Source organism: Stegostoma tigrinum, chromosome 4, assembly GCF_030684315.1.
Source record: "Stegostoma tigrinum isolate sSteTig4 chromosome 4, sSteTig4.hap1, whole genome shotgun sequence".
Classification (NCBI taxonomy): Eukaryota; Metazoa; Chordata; class Chondrichthyes; order Orectolobiformes; family Stegostomatidae; genus Stegostoma; species Stegostoma tigrinum.
Genome location: NC_081357.1, coordinates 119060989 through 119080468, shown reverse-complemented (window position 1 = coordinate 119080468; position 19480 = coordinate 119060989).

The following is a 19480-nucleotide window of genomic DNA, read 5'->3' as shown; positions in this document are numbered from 1 at the left end:
TTCTGGTTAGAATGCCATGCTTCTAGGAATTCTCGTGCGTGTCTCTGTTTGGCTTGTCCTAGGATGGATGTGTTGTCCCAATCAAAGTGGTTTCCTTCCTCATCTGTATGTAAGGATACTAGTGATAGTGGGTCATATCTTTTTGTGGCTAGTTGATGTTCGTGTATCCTGGTGGCTAGCTTTCTGCCTGTTTGTCCAATGTAGTGTTTGCAAGAACTGTGACAAACACTACATTGGACAAACTGGCAGAAAGCTAGCCACCAGGATACATGAACATCAACTAGCCACAAAACGACATGACCCACTATCACTCGTATCCTTACATACAGATGAGGAAGGACACCACTTTGGTTGGGACAACACATCCATCCTAGGACAAGCCAAACAGAGACACGCACGAGAATTCCTAGAAGCATGGCATTCCAACCGGAAGTCCATCAACAAACACATTGATTTGGAGCCAATCTACCATCCCCTGAGAAAAAGAACAGGAAATGACATCACCAAGCCAAGGAAACCTAAACAGATAAATAGAAAGCGGGGCATAACACCAGCGCTTCACTGGAGGCTCACTGATGACGTTACCTAGAATGGTGACGAAATGTCTGAAAACGAACCTTCCAGCTCAGCGAGCAAACTCACATCCAGAACCTCAACCTGAGCTACAAATCTTCTCAAAACTTCATAGAGGGTTTCTGTCCGTGAGGCCAGGCATAATTTCCTGCCGTATTACCCCAAACTCCCCTCATTAACTACCTACCAAGCCCTTCTTGTCTGATGCTGGCTGATTGCTGTCATTTCATCATAATCTGCAGAATTCCTCACTCATAGGGCTGATCATTACCCACACCCTGGACTCATGAGGCACAAAACCTTGGCTTGAGAAAGCCCCAAATGGACACGTGGCTATGCCCAAGCCCCATTTCAGAGGCTCCCACTGTCCTGGGACCCAATGACAAATGGGTGGCTCCGTGGACTTTACTGAGGACCACTTCCCTTGGATTTTATTCATGGCCGTTTCTTCGCAGCACATGGTGTGTTTGCCACGTGAGCTGCTGACAAATGATGCAGGCCTGAGACTAAATCTTAAGATTTAGCATGCTTGCCTTCAATGGTCAGACCTTTGAGTGTAGGATTTGGGATATCAAGTTGAGCTTACACCGGACATTAGTGAGGCCTCTTCTGGAGTACTGTTTGCAGTTCCAGTCTCCCTGTTACGGAAGGGATATTAACAAACCGGAAGGAGTTCTGGGAAGATTTACCAGGATGTTGCCAGCAATAGGGAGTTTGAGATATAAAAATAGACTCGAAAGACAGGGACATTTTCTTCACTGGCGCTCAGGAGGTTGAAGTGTGGCCGTATGTAGAGGTTTATAAAATTGTGAGGGGCATAGATAAGGTGAATAACAAGGATCTTTTCACTAAGTTGGGGAAGTTCAAAATTGGGGACGCATTTTTAAGGTGAGAGTAGAAAGTTTTAGAAAGGACATGAGGGGTAACAGTTTTATACTGTGAATGGTTCATGTGTGGAATGAACTGCCAGAGGAAGTGACGGATACGGGTACAGTAACAACATTTGCATGAGTACATGAATAGGAAAGGTTTGGATGGATATGGGCCAAGCACGGGCAAGTGGGACTAGTTTAGTTTAGGGACAGTTTTGCCTGGTTCTGAGAAAGGGTCACCGGACCTGAAACGTTAACGCTGTTTTTTCGTTCTTAGATGCTGCCAGACCTGCTGAGCTTTTCCAGCAGAGATAATGGGAACTGCAGATGCTGGAGATTCCAAGATAATAAAATGTGAGGCTGGATGAACACAGCAGGCCAAGCAGCATCTCAGGAGCACAAAAGCTGACGTTTCGGGCCTAGACCCTTCATCAGAGCTTTTCCAGCAACTTTGTTTTTGTTCCTGATTGACAGCATCTACAGTTCTTTTGGATTTGATTTAGTTTGGGAACACGGTCAGCTTGGACTGGTTGGACTGAAGGTCCTGTTTCCATACTGCATGACTCTACGACTCTATGTCTGCTCCCTTGACTGAGGAACACTGACCAGCAAGATGTGACTGCACTAAGAAGCAAGGGAAGGCCAGGTATACTGTGAGCATGTGAGCAGGTGTAAGTGAGTGAGAGCTTGGAGACTTAGTGAGCAGCCCTGAGACCAAATACAATAGAATTAATCTCATTATTGTATTTTTATGACCTCACAAAGTTTAGTTCAGCCATTAAAATAATTAAATTCCAAGAGTTCAATGAAAAGGCAGGAGCAAGACAACTTCACCATGTCAAAAAAAAAGTAACATTTTTACCTAAGAAACTGAGATGCATTCCAGGCCCATCACCGATCTTTCCTAATTTCAGGAGTCAAAGAGAATGATTCCCTAAATGATTTATTGTGACCGAAATGTGCTAACAAAAGGCAGAAGGTACTACAAAAGAGTAAATATTAGCTCAGGGTACTATTTGTTGAAGGAAACTTATGTTCTAGGTATTGATGCATGCTTCCAGTGAGTCAGATTAGGAAACACTGGAGTCTTAGAGGAATTGTGAGACAAAGAGCTCTCCTTGGAGAGAAACTGAGATAGGATGAAGTCCTCTCAGCTGCAAAAGAAAATCTTTAAATTTTAAGAAACTGCAGTGAATAATCACATGTTGTGAAAGAATACTGGAAAGCATCAAAATAGAAATGCAACTACACTCGTCAGATAAAGACAAATTATTATTTTACTGACAATATAGGTTCATTTAAAAAAAATGAGAGAAAAATGCATTTAGGGTTTTAACATTCAGCAGTGACATTTGGCAACTGGTTTGATGTGAAATATTTCTGTGTACTACCTTGAGACAGAGTTGAATCTCATCATGTCTTGGCTAAGTGTCAATAATGGTGAGTTTTGCAGAGGGTTCTCGGTGTGGGGCCCAGTGAGATTTCTTGCTATATTGTTCTAAACTCACCACATTAACCAACTACCCTGCACCTATGGCACTTCTCTAGTCCAATGCTAGCCCAATTCACCACATGCCGTACTGGAAGAAGTCGCCAGTCACCAGGTATGTTGGTATAAACCAACCTCTCTGGCACCATGCCATCTTTGAATCCCTATTGAACTCACAGCCAAACATTGCTTCGCTCTTCATGACATGGGATTGATATGGCTTATACTTCCTTCAACTTTCTTGCCCTAGTCCACTGGCAGAACCTGCCATAGGCTACGTCCCACTTTATTACTCTCTTTGGGTCACTGCTACTCTGTTCCCAGTACCCAGTGCAGACCAACATCTTATTATTGAGCAGTGGGGACTGACAGAGAAAAAGCAATATTTGGGCAGTTCCAAAAATGAATTTTAATTTGCAGTCATCAAAAGTGAACACAAACAAGATTACTTGAGGCTGCAGGTTTCTCCCGATGCAAACAACTCCAATCCCATGAACAGTGACTAGTCAAAAACCGTGATGATCTGCTACACCCAGCTCTCACCTAGCGGGGATAATGGGAACTGCAGATGCTGGAGAATCCAAGATACCAAAGTGTGGAGCTGGATGAACATAGCAGGTCAAGCAGCATCTTAGTAGGAGCACAAAAGCTGACATTTCGGGCCTAGACCCTTCATTAGAAAAGGGGGAGGGGGAGAGGGTTCTGAAATAAATAGAGAGAGAGAGGGGGAGTCAGATTGAAGATGGATAGAGGAGACGATAGGTGGAGAGGAAACAGACATGTTAAAGGGGCGGGGATGGAGCCAGTAATGTTGAGTGTTGGTGTGGAGGTAGGAAGGGGATAGGTCATTCCGGGGAGGACGGACAGGTTAAGGGGGTGGGATGAGATTAGTCGATAGGAAATAGAGGTGCAGCTTGAGATGGGAGAAGGGGATAGCTGAGAGGAAGAACAGGTTAGGCAGGTGGGGATGAGCTGGGCTGGTTTTGGGATGCAGTGGGGGGAGGGGAGATTTTGAAGCTTGTGAAATCCACATTGGTTCCCAAGCGGCCCAATGGTATCAATGTGGACCACTGGATTTGATGAGTTATTTTGCACATTGATGTTCAGTCTTCCATTCACTGTCTCAGACTCAGTTCTTTCAATATCTTTGACAACATTAGATTATTCCTTCAACAGAATTTGCAGAGGAAGATGGGGAGATGCTGCTAGATGTTGCTAAAGGCTTTCTGGAGACCTAAATGAGGGAGAGACACAGAGAAGGAAATATTTATTGCTTTCTCTTTAAAGGTTTGATAGCTTCTGGAAAGATAAAAAGATAGAGAGAAGGGATGTTAGGGGAAGGCCATGACCATTCAGTGTTCAGGGGGTGGTTCTCTTCCATGACCTTGGAAGAAATAAATTGTGAGACATCTGCACCTTCATATGAAGGTCCTCATGAAATTTGCCACATGCTACAGTCACAGATGCAATTTCAGAGCAAGGCAAGTTTGGTATCACTAATGGCTGTGAGGATTAACATTCAGATTGTGGCTTCTTCCAGGCTATATTTGAAGATATTTGCAACATTTAACAGTTTATCACCCATTGTGATGTAAGGAAGGTGACTGAAGCTTCCCACTCAGTGAAAGCTAAAGACATTTCATTCTCTCTTGATTTGAGGTATTTTACTCTTCGCACACATATATTCAAGGTCACTGAATGCGTCATGACATGCCATGTCCTAACAACTGTACGTTATATTCACATGTTTCCTCTCATTCTCACACACTTATTGTTGCTAGAAGCTGTGTAGCCACCACACAATTCTTCCATACGCTGTTAGCTATTCACCTGCGGTCAGCACATCACCCAGCCACATTGCAACAAACTCACTGACACCTTTTCCAGTTTTTTTTCAGGACGAGGTATACCACAGCAGGCAGCTAGAGCAGGAGAAGCATGTTGAGACATCTGACATAAATGGCCAGCTTCCATGCGAGGGAAGAAAGATCATGCCTATATCAGCTTATAGTGAGGGGCCAGGGGTTTACAAGGGATTCAGGTGGGTTCTCTGAGGCAGCATACAAAATAAAACCAAGAGATATGCATGTAATAATGCCGAGTGCATTGACATGTTTGACTATCAACATGCTCGTGAAGTATGGAGGGGTCCAACTTCTACTAACCACAGGACTCATTGCACTAATTAGTTTCCTTCCTTTACGTCATGGAAGTGGTGGTCAACTCAAAGACACTGGTGGATCCAACCACAATGCAGTACCAATTGTTTAAAAGCTCAGCATATACTGTAGCACTGCAGAAGTCATGCCAAGTTTGGTCTGAATGCCAGGTTCTTGTGAAAAGTCATTGACCTGAAAATGTCCAAAAAAGATATTGACTAACTGCCGAATACTTCCAGCAATTCTTTGGATTGAAATGCATATGGGCTGTTGGGTTAATAAAGAGAGTCACAGGATGTCAAAGAAAAAGTATGAACTAGGAACAACATAAATCACTCATTGGAGCTCAGCAGGAATATTGCAGACAAGTCTGAGTGTCGTACTTCAGGAAAAGTGCAATGCCTTTAGAGAAAATACAAAGGATGTTCACCAGGATGTTACTGGGCATGAGGGACTTCAGCTTTGAGGAGATGTTGGAAACATTAAGCCCTTTCTCCTAGGAACAGGGAAGTTAAGAGGCACTAAAAAAAAATTATGGATGCTGAAATCTGAAACAAAACAGAAATTGTTGGAGAAACTCAACAGCTCTGGCAGCATGTGTGGAGAGAAAGCAGAGTTAATGTCTCAGATCCAGTGACCCTTCTTCAGAAAAGTCTTATAGAACTATGAATTCAAAATGTTAGCTCAACTTTATCTCCAAATTAGGTGGCAAGATTATAAAGGTTTTCAAGACAATGAGAGGCTCTACTCCATTAAGTGGAGAATAACTACACACTCAGAAAATGTAGTCATATGTTTAAAATTACCCACACTAAATCTGGAGAATTTAGGAATTGGGGGAATAAAGATCAATGCTTTCAACAACTGTTGGAATGCTCTACATGAAAATATTATGAAAATTGAGCCCATAAATAATTTTAAGGGGATATTGGATGCGTGATTAAATTTGAGGAATTTGCAGAGTTATGGGTGAAAAGTAGATGCACGAGAGGAAGCATGACAGGACTTTCAAAGAATAAAAACCGGCCCAAGAGGTGCTATGCTAAAATATTCTACGGTTTCAAAACCCTTCATATTTTCGTACAAGTGATAGTGGGAACTGCAGATGCTGGAGAATCCAAGATAACAAAGTGTGAAGCTGGATGAACACAGCAGGCCAAGCAGCATCTCAGGAGCACAAAAGCTGACGTTTCGGGCTGAGACCCTTCATCAGAGAGGGGGATGGGGAGAGGGTTCTGGAATAAATAGGGAGCGAGGGGGAGGCAGACCGAAGATGGAGAGAAAAGAAGATAGGTGGAGAGGAGAGTATAGGTAGGGAGGGGATAGGTCAGTCCAGGGAAGACGGAGAGGTCAAGCAGGCGGGATGAGGTTAGTAGGTAGGAAATGGAGGTGCGGCTTGAGGTGGGAGGAAGGGATAGGTGAGGGGAAGAACAGGTTAGGGAGGCGGAGACAGGCTGGGCTGGTTTTGGGATACAGTGGGGGGAGGGGATGAGCTGGGCTGGTTTTGTGATGCAGTGGGGGGAGGGGGGATTTTGAAGCTTGTGAGGTCCACATTGATACCATTGGGCTGCAGGGTCCCAAGTGGAATATGAGTTGCTGTTCCTGCAATCTTTGGGTGACATCATTGTGGCACCGCAGGAGGCCCATGATGGACATGTTGCCTGAGGAATGGGAGGGGGGGGGAAAATGGTTTGCGACTGGGAGGTGCAGTTGTTTATTGCGAACCAAGCGGAGGTGTTCTGCAAAGCAGTCCCCAAGCCTCCGCTAGGTTTCCCCAATGTAGGGGAAGTTACATCGGGTACAATAAATACAGTATACCACATTGGCAGATGTGCAGGTGAACATCTGCTTAATATGGGAAGTCATCTTGGGGCCTGGGATAGGGGTGAGGGAGAAGGTGTGGGGGCAAGTGTAGCACTTCCTGTGGTTGCAGGGGAACGTGCCAGATGTGGTGGGGTTGAAGGGCAGTGTGGAGCAAACAAGGGAGTCATGGAGAGAGTGGTCTCTCCGGAAGGCAGACAAGGGTGGGGATGGAAAAATGTCTTGGGTGATTTGTATAGTTCTATTCAATTACCCCTTACCCCCCCCCCCCCCCCCCCCCCTGTTCTAGGGAACACCCCAGCTTTTCTAGCCTTTCAACACAAATGAAGTTCCTTGTCATATGTCGGTGCCATTGCAGTAAATCATCTTGGAATCCTCTTCAGCAGCTGGGTATCTTTGTAAAATGCAGAAATCATTCACACATTCTTACATGAAATCCATTCTGAATCAACCTAAATAATGGCAATAATACCATGTAACATACTGGGTTGTCCCTAGCGTAAAGAACACTACCACAAGAACTTTGGGGGGCCACTACCACTGATGCAGATAATGGACAATGGGCCTGACAATGCATTTGCGACAGTAATTTGGGGATGATGAGGTCAAAGCAGGTTTGTCTATTGCGATGACACAGTATGGACCCGAAACATCAATATTCCTGCTCCTCTGATGCCACCTGGCCCGCAGTGCTCCTCCAGCTCCACACTGTGCTATCTCTGACTCCAGCATCAGCAATTCTTGATATCTCTTGTCTATTGTGATGGTTCTCTTGCCAACTACTGAGTCTGGCAGCTATCCTTTACGGTAACAGCAAGCATTGTTAGCAGTACTTCTAAAGAGCCACTCTTAGCAATGGACAAGGATGGCTCCCAGCTAGAGAACATTTTGTTTCCTTGCTGTTCTTAACAGTCAGATGAGGTGATGCTCAATTTGAAGAGCATGGTGTTGTTTTTGTGAGTCAGTTTTCAAATTTCTTTTTGCATAAATAATTTGGAATGTTACAAGAGCAAATGTATTGTGGTTTGCAGATGATACTAAGGGAGGAAAAATTGAAACAAAAATACGGATGAGGGAGCATGCAGACAATATTTAGTTTGGCGGCAGATGCCATGTAATGCAAAGAAGCAATGAAACTATACAATGTATGATGAGACTTTTACCAGAGGAAAGAAACAGAAGGCATTGAAATGTAGATGTGTAAATCTTTAAAGATAGGGATTTTAAAAAAAAACTATAAAATTGGATTCCAGATTTTACGAAGGGAGACATTGACCATGAAACCAAGAAAACTTCTTTGAGTATTTATTTCCTATCTTACATAAAAGTTTTTATCTCCTCTGGGTAATAATAAGGAAGTGATAGTAATATTAACAGACAGGTTTTGACCTTTTTAAACCATGTCAGGAACACTTTCCTTGGCTAACAAGTGTTGGCGTGGAATGAAGACAGAAAGTATTGGAATTCTGTCTTCATTCCACACCAACACTTTTTAGCCAAGGAAATACAAAAACTGCTGGAGAAACTCAGCAGGTCTGGCAGTATCTGTGGAGAGACAAACCAAGTTAATGTTTCAAATTCTTCCTTTCGAACTGCATGAGATGAAGAATGAAATGGAGAAAAGTTGTTCCAGGCTTGAAATGTTAACTCTGTTTCTCTCTCCACAGATGCTGCAAAATCTACTGAGTTTCTCCAGTATTCTCTGTGTCTGTTCAGATTTCCAGCTTCCAAATTATTTGGATTTTATTTAAGTACTGGAGAAACTCAGGTGGTCAGCACCATCTGGGGAGGGAGAAGCAGAATTAATGTTTCAATTCCAATAACTCCTGAAAAGGTTCACTCTGTTTCTCCCTCCAGAGATATGTCCAGGCTTGCCAAACTTCTCGAGCACTTTCTGTTCTTTTTTCATTTCAAATCTCCAACATCAACACTATTTTGCTTTTATTTAAGTCTTGTAGTGGGACATGATTTTCTTTTATTTCAAAAATATACTTTATTCAGAAAAAAAATCTAAATTCCATAGATAGGTTCTAGGTTAGCTCTGCACAGTCTTTGCAGAGAAGAAAAATAAGAAAAGATTGGAATTGTGACATTTCTCAGAGCGTTTCTACAGTTGCAAAACAAAAGCTTTTTTTTACCTATGCAGGAAGCTATTTATCATCATTATCATCATTACGGAATCCCTACTGTGTGGAAACAGGCCCTTCAGCCCAACAAGTCCACACTGAAGCTTAGGGCATCCCACCCAGAGCCATCCCCCTATAACCCACCTAATCTACGCAGTTCATGTCGAGGCAATGAGAGGGTCTGACAACTGAAACGGCACTGATGATACTTTGGCAGAAAGACCTTAGACAGCAGTCTTTCCACACAGTGCCTTGGCAGCAGCTGTCCCAAGCTTTAGTGCATCCCTCAGTATGTAGTCCTGGACCTTGGAAATGTGCCAGTCTGTGACATTCGGTCGAGATTTTACACTTGAACGCCATTGAGCAGAACAAAGTGTACCTTTTATTGACTCGATGGCTCTCCAGGCACAGTCTGTGGTTGTATTGATGTGTGTTTTGGGGTACAGCCTGTATAGTCCTGTGTCATGGAGCTGTTTGGGACGAGCTTCAGCAAAAACCCACTACATCTCTTTCCAGATCTTGCTGGCCAAGGCACATTGCAGAAGCGGTGTGTGACAGTCTCTTCCCCTATTCCCCTGCCCCCGCAGCCCCTTCAAAAGTAACATGCAGTGGCACACAGAGACTGGATGTGATTGATGGATCTGATGGGCAATGCCAATCTTGCCACCAGCCAAGATATGTCTTGATGCCTGCTGGAAAGCTCTGGTGATGAGGCATTGTGCCAAATGACTTTGACAGTCTGCTCAGGGAACCATCCAACAGGATGTACCCACTCCTTTACCCATGGGTTCTCAAGCACATTAGGTGCTGACCACTTCCTGATGGTCTTGTGGGAAAAGCACTTTTCTATGCAAATTTTTCCACAAGGAACAGGTGACATGGAATGGTCCCAACTATTTGGCCACAATGAGGGCAGTCCCATCCTTTACAACACAGTAGAATCGCAGAATGTAGTGACACTTGGTGTTTCTGCAGCAAGGGCTTACGTACAGCTTGATGGAGTCACACACAAAGGTGGCCATCAGGGTGACGGTGGCATTGGGTACATTCCCCCACACCCCCAACCCCTACCCCCCACCTTGTACAATGCTTTGTATATGTCCCTGAAGACACAGCCCATCTTGGATATCTAGCTGAAGTGAGCGATGGCTCAGGTGACTGCAGTGGGGCGAGGGAATGGGCCAGACTTGTGCCATTTGCAAGTGGGACTTGATCTCATAGCTTCTGGTTCTGAGACAGGTGCATTACCTACTGAGCATCAAACCTTCTCATGTGGCTGAATTTGTATAAAATGACTCCAGATCCCTGTTATTAAGCAGGACGCGAGATTGCCTTTCATCTGAGTTTCAGAAGTAGTGTGTGGCTGCTTACACACAGCACCAGAGGTGCGGAAGCCAGAAGGTCCAGGCAGTGGTGAGCACTTTCACCTCACTCTCGTCACCCAGGACTGCACCCCACAGCTCGGCTCCATAATCAGTGAGGTGAGAAAACACGAGAAAATTCAATCTAGATCATAGTGGACTCAGCACAATGAAACTCACTCACCGCCACACATTATCTGCAAATGGGAAAACTCAGCTAGAGGCTAGACTACAATTGAAATACTGTACACAATTATAAACACCGAATGATAGGATGTATAAAATGTAAGTTTAACAAATTAATGAATGTGTTCAGTAAATAGAAGAAACAAAACCTATTGTTGTTCTCAACTCAGAGTCATAATTTTCTGTGGAAATTTCTTTCCTTCTGCATTTTCCAGATGCTCCTTTTGCATTTTCTCAAATGTTCTCATGAGTGATTATGCAGCAAGTGAACTGTAGAAACAGTGAAATTGTGATTTTGCTACACTGTAAATACAGTTCCTACGGTTGGTTGAGGCTGAAGTTTCTCATTAACCTGCTTTAATACCACTAATGTAATGGAACTTCAACCATTGAAATATAGCTATTTTATGATCCCTATTACTGTATATACATATCTATCATTCTCTGTTTGACACAGCCTCTAGCTTTAACATTACAATTGATTTACAGATCATTAGTAACAACAAACCTTTCTCTTATTCTCACAATTATTCATCCTCTTCCACACATGCATTCTCTTTTAGCTTTCTTTGCTATTGTTTATTTTCTTACAGATGATCACTTTCCTTCCAGTATTTATATAAATGGCATTTTTCCTGGAAAATACAAATGCTATATAAACATGAAAATTAACATGGAGTAAATATTCCAACGTGACCACATTTGGTGTATGCCTGGAATAAGTATCTTGTACACAAGTCGAAGAACTTGCCAGCCATAACGTTTGAAGATGTCACATCACAGACTCTCATTGATAGGCTTTGTGGTTTATTGTATGTCATACCACCTAACTATACCACAGAGTCAGCTTCCTGTTGGGATTCTTGAGCTTATTGTTCACATTAACTATACAGCATAAGCATCACAGACTTACACAAGCAGTGTGGGCTCTGATGTTACTATACATTACATGTACATAACTGACTGATTGAGGAGGCTGTGCTGATTCTATTGCATAGAGAGTGATTCAAGATGAGGCATGTACCTTTTATGGCTGAAAGTAACATATTGTGATAGTGGAACGACATTAACAGTACAGTGCCTGTTTGGTCTGAAATCAATGCAATAATACAATGACACTTGCACAATTGAGTTTTTTTCTTCCAAGGGATATGGGTGTTGCTGGCAAGGCCACTATTTTTGCCCATCACTAATTGACCTTGAACTAAATGGTTTATTAGACCATTTCAGAAGGCAGTCAAGAGTCAACCACATTGCTGAGATTCAAATGAAGTCCAGACTGATTCAGGATGGCTGATTTCCTTCCCTCAAGAACATTAATAACACAGATTCATTTTTCTTTCTGTACAATCAGAATTGATGGTTACCATCACAGAAACTACTTTTAAATTCCACAGTGGTTCGGTGGCTAGCACTGCTGCCTCACAGCACCAGGGTCCCGGGTTCAATTCCAGCCTTGGGTGACTCAGTGGAGTTTGCATATTCTCCCTGTGCCTGCATGGGTTTTCTCCGAGTGCTCTGGTTTCCTCCCACAGATGTGCAGGTATTGGCCATGCTAAATTGCCTATAGTATCCAGGAGCAGACAGGCTATGTCGATTAGCCATGGGAAATTCAGTGTTATAGGGATTTGGAAAGGGGGGGTGGTGGTGGTGACGAATCTGGGTTGGGTGGTCCTCTTCAGAGGGTCAGTGTGGACTCAATGGGCCAAATAGCCTGCTTCTAGACTGTAGGGGTTCTACGAAGTACAGTCTTGGTTAATTTGGTAACAGGAACATTGCTATTAAAGTTCCAAAATTCACTAGCTACTAGAAAGAATCAGAATGGAAAGGAGCAAATGTAACTTCTTTACTCAAGAAGGGAAACAGGCAGAAAACAAGAAACTATAAGCCAATTAGTTTGACATCTTTCATGGGGAATGGATAGAATTAATCTTTAAGGACATTATAACTGGAGACTGAGAAAAGCTCAAGATAATTTGCAAGAGTCATCATAGTTTCATGAAAGGGAAATTATTTTTGAGCAATCTCTTGGAGTTGTTTGAAGGAATAATATCCATCAAGGACAAAAGCATCCTGAGGGACTGCTGTACTTTGATTTCCCAAAGGTATTTGGCAACATACCTCATAAAAATGATTATTTCACAATATCGGTCCTTGTGGTGTAGAGGGTAACATAGATTGAAGGTTGGCTAACTAGCAGAAGACAGAGAGTATACAGAAATCTTTTTCTGAATGACAGAATTTTATGAGTAGAGCCACACAGGGATCTTTTTCTGGGGCCTCAACATTTTACTATTCTTATCAATAAATAACTGAGGGGAGTAAAGGCAATGGTAGCTAAATTTACAGATGACACAAAGATCAATAAGAAGGTATGCTGTGAAGAGGGCTTAAGGAGAGTCATGACAATAAATTATGTCAAGCCTGGCTGTCATGTTAGATTGTGAACATGATGGGAGAAAGGGCAGTGATAATGGGAACTGCAGATGCTGGAGAATCCAAGATAATGAAATGTGAGGCTGGATGAACACAGCAGGCCCAGCAGCATCTCAGGAGCACAAAAGCTGACGTTTCGGGCCTAGACCCTTCATCAGAGAGGGGGATGGGGTGAGATTTCTGGAATAAATAAGGAGAGAGGGGGAGGTGGACCGAAGATGGAGAGAAAAGAAGATAGGTGGAGAAGAGAGTATAGGTGGGGAGGTGGGGAGGGGATAGGTCAGTCCTGGGAAGACGGACAGGTCAAGGAGGTGGGATGAGGTTAGTAGATAGGAGATGGAGGTGCGGCTTGGGGTGGGAGGAAGGGATGGGTGAGAGGAAGAACAGGTTAGGGAGGCAGAGACAGGCTGGACTGGTTTTGGGATGCAGTGGGTGGAGGGGAAGAGCTGGGCTGGTTGTATGGTGCAGTGGGGGGAGGGGACGAACTTTGCTGGTTTTGGGATGCGGTGGGGGAAGGGGAGATTTTGAAGCTGGTGAAGTCCACATTGATACCATTGGGCTGCAGGGTTCCCAAGCGGAATATGAGTTGCTGTTCCTGCAACCTTCGGGTGGCATCATTGTGGCACTGCAGGAGGCCCATGATGGACATGTCATCTAAAGAATGGGAGGGGGAGTGGAAATGGTTTGCGACTGGGAGGTGCAGTTGTTTATTGCGAACCGAGCGGAGGTGTTCTGCAAGCCTCCGCTTGGTTTCCCCAATGTAGAGGAAGCCACACCAGGTACAGTGGATGCAGTATACCACATTGGCAGATGTGCAGGTGAACCTCTGCTTAATGTGGAAAGTCATCTTGGGGCCAATGTGGTATACTGCATCCACTGTACCCGGTTGGCTTCCTCTATATTGGGGAAACCAAGCGGAGGCTTGGGGACCGCTTTGTAGAACACCTCCGCTCGGTTCGCAATAAACAACTGCACCTCCCAGTCGCAAACCATTTCCACTCCCCCTCCCATTCTTTAGATGACATGTCCATCATGGGCCTCCTGCAGTGCCACAATGATGCCACCCGAAGGTTGCAGGATCAGCAACTCATATTCCGCTTGGGAACTCTGCAGCCCAATGGTATCAATGTGGACTTCACCAGCTTCAAAATCTCCCCTTCCCCCACCGCATCCCAAAACCAGCCCAGTTCATCCCCTCCCCCCACTGCACCACACAACCAACCCAGCTCTTCCCCTCCACCCACTGCATCCCAAAACCAGTCCAACCTGTCTCTGCCTCCCTAACCTGTTCTTCCTCTCACCCATCACTTCCTCCCACCCCAAGCCGCACCTACATCTCCTACCTACTAACCTCATCCCACCTCCTTGACCTGTCCGTCTTCCCTGGACTGACCTATCCCCTCCCTACCTCCCCACCTATACTCTCCTCTCCACCTATCTTCTTTTCTCTCCATCTTCGGTCCGCCTCCCCCTCTCTCCTTATTTATTCCAGGACCCTCACCCCATCCCCCTCTCTGATGAAGGGTCTAGGCCCGAAACATCAGCTTTTGTGCTCCTGAGATGCTGCTGGGCCTGCTGTGTTTATCCAGCCTCACATTTCATTATCTGGGAGAAAGGGCAACAGTGTTTTGTAAAAAAGACATATTTGTGCCTTCCCTGTCAAGAATACCCTAGAACAGGGGTTAAAAGCCAATTCACACACAGTCTGGGTGTGCTAGTGGAAGAAGGTGCTCATATGTTGAGATGCTCGTATGCACCAGTAGAACACATTGGTGTTATTGAATTATATGTCCCTGATTCAATTTCCTTTTTCACCTTTATTAACTGCATTTTTTTGTATTTATGTGATTGTCTGTTTCTGAAAAATGGAGTTCAAGAAGAGATAGAGTTTGAGTAAACAGTTATAGGTTATTAGAGATAACAAGGTGTAGAGCTGGATGAACACAGCAGACCAAGCAGTATCAGAGGAGCAGGAAAGCTGACGTGTCGGGCTTAGACCCTTCTTCAGAAAGGGTCTTCTTCTGAAGAACAGTCTAGGCTGGAAACGTCAGCTTTCCTGCTTCTCTGGTGCTGTTTGGCCTGCTGTGTTCATCCAGCTCTACACCTTGTTATCTCAGATTCTCCATCATCTGCAGTTCCTACTATCTCTGAAACAGTTATAAGTTATTAATTCTTTTTTGTCACTGGTTGAAGACAATTTAGTTGCAATAAATGATTATTTTCTGTTGGGTACTCAAGACTGGCTTGATACCCTTCTAATTGAATTAGACAGGTAGAATAGGGCAATTAGATGGTTTAGTTAAAAATTTTCACACACGACTACTCTGAGAATGGAAGGGCTGGATTTTACACTGCACTATTCCAGTGAGTCATGACATTATAGTATATAATACCTTTAAACACCCACAGAAAACACCAGTGACTTGCAGAATCAAAACAAAAAAAACAAAAGAAACACTACAGCAGCTCCCTGTAAGTGCTTGATGATGCCTTTAAATGATGCTGATGAGGTGTGGACGTGTTCCTTTTTCTACTGAGTACTTGTTAACTGTAGAAGGATGTGAGGGCATTTTTGCTGGAGTTCTGTCTCAGAAATTGCAACGCTACCGTTCAATCAGAAGTCGCATGACACCAGATTACAGTTAACAAGCTTATTTGAAATCACAAGCTTTTGGAGTGCTGCTCCTTTGTCAGGTGGATGAAGGAGCAATGCTTTGAAAACTTGTGATTTCAAATAAACCTGATGGACTGTAACCTGGTGTCATGTGACTTCTGACCTTGTCAACTCCCATCCAACACCGGCACCTCCACATCATGGCCATTAAATCAGTGTTGATACTGTCTGACATAACAATTTACCTGTCTGCATTCTTTTGGTTGACACATACTGTATGTGTGCTGATGCCATTCTACATGTTCTGCCTGAGAAGAATGGACTTAATTTTGCAGAAGCTGTTTTGAAATTTTAAGGGCGCTCATGACCCAGAAAAAAATGGATAAAACAATGAACATATTGGTAAAATTGACTAAAATCTTTGAAAATCTATTATAAAAGGGATTATTTTCCATCTGGTGCTTAGTGCTCAAGTTATTCAACTACATTTCTTAGCGTCAAGGCTGTTGTACATGTTAGGAATGAATTTCTTGCAATTGTAATTATTGCCACTGTGGAAAAGAAGCCTGATATAATTAATCTGATAATAGTTTGTTATCCATGAATGCAAGTCAAATCCCTCACACAGAGTAAACGGGTATGATTTATTCTCTAGTGGGATTTATATGAGCAGTTAAACATGGTTTAATTGAATATTTTTATAATTAAAATAATTGACTCCCAGCTAATTAGACCGCCATATTTTCAATTCCCTCTAAGTATAGGTACCAACAGTTGAAGTTCATCTTTTGCAGGTCACTTGCTTAAAGACAAACGCCACTCACAATTTAAAATTATTTTACCGTTCAAGATGTGAACAAATGCTTTCCAAATCATGTGATGCAAACGAAACTAAACATGCAGCTAGTGTATTTTTGGCCTCAATTCTTCTCCCAGGTAGTAACACATGCAGTTTCATTTAAGTGAATATATAATGAAAGATTTTGTACAGTAAGGAAATAAATTGCAATTTGGATCCAAATGACACAGGTGGCACGGTGGCTCAGTAGTTAACACTGCTACCTCACAGCGCTAGGGACCTGAGTTCGAATCCACCCTCAGGCAACCGTCTGTCCAGAGTTTGCACATTCTCGCCGTGTCTGAGCGGGTTTCGTCTGCGTTCTCTGGTTTCCTCCAACAGTCCAAAGATGTGCATGTTAGGTGCATTGGCCATGTTAAATTGCCATTGCCTAAGGATGCATAGATTAGGCGTGTTAGCCATGGGAAATATAGGATAGGAGGCTGGGTCTGGGTGGGATGCTCTTCAGAGGGTTGGTGTGGACTTGTTGGGCCGAATGACCTGTTCCCACAAGGTAGGAATTTTGTGACACCATCTTAGCTGACAACAATGAAAAGCAAAACATTCCAAATGTTTGGACCAAATAGATAAAATTGAATAGAACAACCAGGACTGATTCAAGATTTTAAAATCCCCTGATACTTTGTGCGTTGAATTGCATGATCTGATTTCTGACTGCAAAGTTTTAGGGAGCAAAATTTGAACTGTCGTGCCACTGGAGATGAATCCATGGAAAGTGATCTCCCTCTTTGTGGTGTAAACTGCATCTCCAGCTAGTGTGGCGCAATTTACACGTGTGATGTACTGTGCTGAGAAGGGAGTTTGCAAGAGGGAACCTGTATCTTCTGGAAGCAATGCTGTTGTGAGGTCACTCAGCTTACTGGCAGATGTGATGCCCAAACCTGAACAAGATAGATGCATTCAGTGGATTTGTTTGTGACTCTTCAAACAGCAAGCATTGAGCTGCACGAGCGTTCCTGCAATGATATTGCTTAAAGTTCCAACTCACAGCTAAGGTAACATTGAATAATTCCTGCTTTTGGAATAACTCTATATATTCTTCAAGGTATTGTGGTGCATTGCTGGGTTCAGCAGGTGTGTTCCTACATTCTCACTGAGATAATAAAGGATTTCAGGACATATCCACACAAGGTTGAGACAGGAAGGATGTTTGTCGCTGTTATACTTCTGGATCTGCAATGCAACAGGAAGGTGAAGTGGTAGCTGTTGAGAGGGGAGTTTCTGCACAATGACTTCTGCCAACTTGGAATAAATTCCTCTATGCTTTTTGATTATAAAGGAGGCTACCTGGTAGACAAGCCAATGTACTCAGCATCTTTGTGAGCACATCCATTAGTTTGCATACTGACCCACTTAGATTCACAAGAGTCCTGCAACAATACTTGTATGTCAGCTAGTCCATCAGTGAACTAACAAACCAACCGTTTCCCCTGGTTTGGCTATAACTTACTTCTGCCCAGTGATGTGCAAAATTCAGATCCAGGCTCAAGACTAACCTGCATTATATATGCCGTGCAAGTATCTGAGTTGATTTCTGTGAATGTTAGATATTTTTCATCAGACCTGTTCAGTTACTTTCCTCTTCCTGGGGAAAACAACAATTCTTGGGTGTCTGAAAGCAGAAGAAAAGCAAGGTCAAAGTGAGGGACGTGCGATATGGTGGAAAGTAGGAGGTTGTTGGGATGTGGACTCTAAACACCAGATGAAGAAAATTCTTATCGAGATATAACTTTACCAGCAAAAATCACTACATCTCATTGGGATTACACACTGGAAATCAGCCCTGCTGTCTATGTTAAAGCTTTAATCAAAGTATGTAAAGTTCCACAATTTATCTGTCCTTTTTTTTAACCAGGTGAACAGAAAGCACAGACCAGGTTTCCTTAGTTAATAGGAATTACAATAAATAGTTTCTAGCTACTGATAAACTATGAACTGTCAAAATATAACCATCTACTTAAAATCTTCACCCATTAGAAAACACCTCTACACACATATACAGAACAAAAAAATGGTATTATGGATGGAGGGAAAAAATAGGAAAGCAGTTCAATGGGCTTTGTCCACAGAGTTTACTAACATGCTGTTTTTGGCTTATCGGGACTTACTGCTCCTCGATCTGCCTTCTCTTGATGCTTTCTCTTTCGTACAGAAGGTATAGAGCAATTGGTTCACAGCTTATGAAGTCACTGAGTTATTAGTAAAAAGCAACAACGTACAGCAACTGATGAGAGAAAATAAACAGGATTTCTTCAGGTTTTAGGTTTTGTATACTGCTGGGAAAAGGAAATCATCTTTCCTTCTGGAAAACCAAATGCTTCTGGATATACAGTTCACACTCATACTCTTTTAGCTATCTAAGAGCCAGTCACATTGTTGGTGGCAGGCACAAAACCTTTATCCTTGACAATTGCTTGCTGAGCCACAGATCAATCAGCTGCTAGTTTCTGGCCAAATATCACTTTACATTCATCCCTTGATGCCAGTTCACCTGCAACAACCTGCCAATACTACTTGAACAAATTATAGTGTTAGCAACACTTATGATAAGTGTTGGTAGTTTGTTTTTTTTTTCAAAATAAGCACAATCTATTCCAAAATCTTTGTTTCTTTTCATTTATTCTTTTTGGGGTGTGGGCATCGCTGGCTGGTGTCCCTAGTTACCCCTGAGAAGGTGGTGGTGAGCTGCCTTCTCAAACTGCTGCAGTCACCTACTCTGGGTTGACCCACAATGCCATTAGGGAGGAAATTTCAGGATTTTGACCCAGCGACAGTGAAGGAATGATGATATATTTCCAAGTCAGGATGGTGAGTAGCTTGGAGAGCAATTTGGATGTGGTGGTGTTCCCATATATCTGCTGTACTTGTACTTGCAGATGGAAGTGGTTGTTGGTCTGGAAGGTGCTGTCTGAGGATCTTTGGTGGATTTCTGCAGTGCATCTTGCAGATGGTACATACTGCTGCTACAGAGCATCGGTGGTGGA